The sequence below is a fragment of the Octodon degus genome, unplaced genomic scaffold (assembly GCF_000260255.1).
Source record: "Octodon degus isolate 3935 unplaced genomic scaffold, OctDeg1.0 scaffold00666, whole genome shotgun sequence".
Classification (NCBI taxonomy): domain Eukaryota; kingdom Metazoa; phylum Chordata; class Mammalia; order Rodentia; family Octodontidae; genus Octodon; species Octodon degus.
In genome coordinates, this window is record NW_004525242.1 from 25,660 (window position 1) to 28,877 (window position 3,218).

General features: G+C 52.7%; 1 long non-coding RNA gene across 1 annotated transcript; it reads left to right on the forward strand.

Annotated features, from left to right (window-relative positions):
* The first annotated feature begins 129 nt into the window (after positions 1-129).
* LOC105741362 lies at positions 130-1,361 on the forward strand. The gene is made up of 3 exons (XR_002819727.1): positions 130-150; positions 708-759; positions 1,000-1,361. It is a non-coding gene; the product is annotated as an uncharacterized LOC105741362 (long non-coding RNA).
* Positions 1,362-3,218: the final 1,857 nt, after the last annotated feature.

Here is a 3,218-nt window from a genome sequence, read left to right on the forward strand (position 1 = left end):
GCCATAATAGTCATGAGTTCTGAGTGTCTGCATCCTGTCAGGGAGAGAGAGGAGAATCGGGCCAGGGCCTCTCACTATTTTCCTTGTCTCAGCATCCAGTGCAGATGAGGTGGACAAGCAGGAGTAGGAAGAGGACTGGCACTTTCAGAGGTAAGGCTCTGCCTTTCAGCTCCATTGTCCCAGAACTAAGGTGATTTTGCCTGTCCCTGGGGGAATGTCAGCTGGAGAGTCCTTAGAGAGTGTCTAATGGCAATTCAGGCACCAGGTGAGTGCTCCTCTGGTTCCCTGCTCAGAAGGAAGCTGTGCTGGGCCATTGGAACTTATCACCAGTAGGGGACAGTGCAGCCAGCAGTAGCATAAGACAGCAAGAAGTTGGAAGTGGGCATCCAGGTGAAGCCCAGCTGTTTCCTTTGGCAGTAGCTGATTCCTTCCTGAAGCAACCCCATCCTTTCCCCCACAGCACAATTCTAGAAGGATCATAGTGGGTGAAGGCTATGAAGGCACTTTATACGGATGCAGCATTGCCCATGTGGATACCATGCAGCCAGTGCCATGCTGGGCCATAGGAACTTGACACTGATATTTGGGCTTCAGAGTGCAATGTCACAGTTCTCTCCTAAGGGGACAGTCACTTCAGCTTCTTTCAATTTCGCAACCCCTTTGCTGCCCTTAGCTCTTGTAACCAGGCTCGTAATTCCCACTTGTAGACTTCCAGAAACACCTGAAAGAGACCCAGAACCTGACTCCTGTGGCAGAAAGGTAAAGAACTCCCTTCTCTCCAGCTTCCTTCCAGTAGTGTGATGCCAGGGTCATTGAGCAGCTTCAATCTGGGGCAATCCTGTACACCTGGGAAAGGGGGATGCTAAGGCCCTGGGGCAAAGGGTGGATAGAAAGAGAACAGTGAGGCCTTGATAAAGGGCTGTGGAAGAGCCCTGGGCACAGGCTCCAGCCTTGCCCTACCCCTGCAACTAGCTGCAACTAAGCCTCTATTCATTGCAGCCTCCCAACGATGCTCCCTGATCAAGATCTCCCTGCTGCTGTGCACACAAGTCCACCCATCACAGCCCTGATGCCATCCAAGGAGCATGTGGATGTTCCAGCTCTGTCCCCAGTAGACACTGCCACCACTCCTCTCACTCAGCACCTTCTACCTCTGGCCTCCTCTCCATTACCAGGCTGGTCAGCACCCTGCTCAGATCCTGAGTGCTCACCCAACTCCCTCACTGCCTCTCACCATTCAGAGCACCTGCTTGCAATGGAAAGACATTCATCCCGGGCACTTGCACTTCCTCTCCTCCTCCCACATCCCCCTGATCCTGCCACAGCCCCACAACACTCATGGGACACCGAAGAGAGGCTAGATCAGCTGCTCCATCCTCAAATGCTGCCATATTTTAAGATCTTGGGGATCCCCTTTGAGAGAAATGCAGCCAGTTTTTCTGGGATCTGCCCTCCCTGCACAGTGAATCCTTGGTTGCTGCTGCCTGGAGAGCCCAGGACTGTCCTGTTCCATACCTTCCCACCTACTTATTTAACAAAATCTCAAATATCTGCATAGTTTGCATGCAGGATAAAATGTCCCTGCAGGGTTCCCAGGCTCAGGGCCCATCCTGTCTGGGACCCCGGTTTCCACCCCAATACAAGCCCTCAACTCTGGGTCATGCCCAGACTCGGACCCACCCCCACTCCTCTTGCAAAATCCTGTCACCACTTTGTCTCACAAAATGTTCTGTGGAGCAGCTGGTTCTACATCCCACAATAACCCACAATCTCCCACCCCAACTGAAATACAATCCCCAGGAAAACCCTTGTGCAAGAAACAACTGGAGTGGGCAGGTGCTGTCCCCTCAGGAATCCAAAGGTCTCAGGAGGCTGACAGCCACTCCACTCCCAGCCTTCTCCAGGACATGTGTGCCGCTGCCACACTTCCTCAGTTTTCCAGTCAGCCCTGAGCTCAGGGAAATATTGGAGCAGCACATCTAAAAGTGGATCACTGAACACCAGCAGGACATGCTCTGCAGGATTCAGGAGTCTGCAGAACTCACACGGCCTCGGTGTGACTTGGCTCCTTCTTGTCAAGCCAAGGGGAAGCCTCAGCCCTCACCTTCATCCTTGTCTACAGCTGAAGTCAGCAAGGATAAGCCTCAGCCCTCTACCTCATCCCTATCTATAGCTGAAAGCAGCAAAGACAATCCTGGGCCCTCTGCTTCACCTGTGTCTACAGCTGAAGGTAGCAAGGACAAGCTTTGGTCCTCTCTTTCATCGGTGTCTATTGCTAAAGGCAGCAAAGACAAGCCTGGGGCCTCTCCTTCATCCCTGTCTATAGGTGAGGGTAGCAGGTATGTACAGAAGGTGAGGTTCCAGCTGAGGCAGGACTTGGGCAAGAGGCTTGGGCATATTCCAGGCAAGGCCCCAAAAGATGTCTCCAGGGCCTTAGGAAGCTCCCTCATAACAGTTCAGGGGGTGATCTTGGAGGAGCCAGAGAGAAACTTGACAAGGTCCACAGAGATAGAGCGCGGAAATGACTCACCAGGATGCATGGAGAAGAAACACACTGAAGTCATACTCACAGAGCATTTGGGAATGAAGATGGGACAAAGCCACGTGGGCCTGATTCCCCTGAGAGTACACCCATTATGGCTTACTGTCAATGGTGCTTTCTGCCTCTGACACCCACATGCAAACCAGAAAGTCACCATCCTCCAGGGCTCAGGAATCCCATGTTTGTCCCATCCAGACGTTTTCCTTCTCCAAACCATGCACCCTGCAGGACCTTGAGATACACACAACAAGGTTTAGGGTGAGGCACAGGTGGGGCCTCCCACTCAAGCTCCTCAAGGCCATTAACATTATTAGACCCACAAAGGCTCCACTCTGTCACCCTTTCCACTGTTTGCCCTTCCCTCCTCATCTGGGATGTCATGGGCTGATGTGATAGTTGAGGATGCCATGTTTCTAGGGAAACTACCTCAGGCATTTCCAGAGGAGGAGGTAGAGTTCAGGGAGTCTGTTCCTACCCTGAGCAGTCTCTTTGTCTCCTCTCTCCTGTGTAAGGAGACTGAGCAGGCCCTGACAAGTATCCCTCTTGGACACAGCCAGTGGTCCTCAGAGCACCCCTCCCCCAAATAGACAGGAGAGCACAGGGCCTAAACAGCAACTCACACACAGAATCGTGGGCAGAACCTGTGAGAGCAGGACTGTGCTGCAGTTTGGCAGAG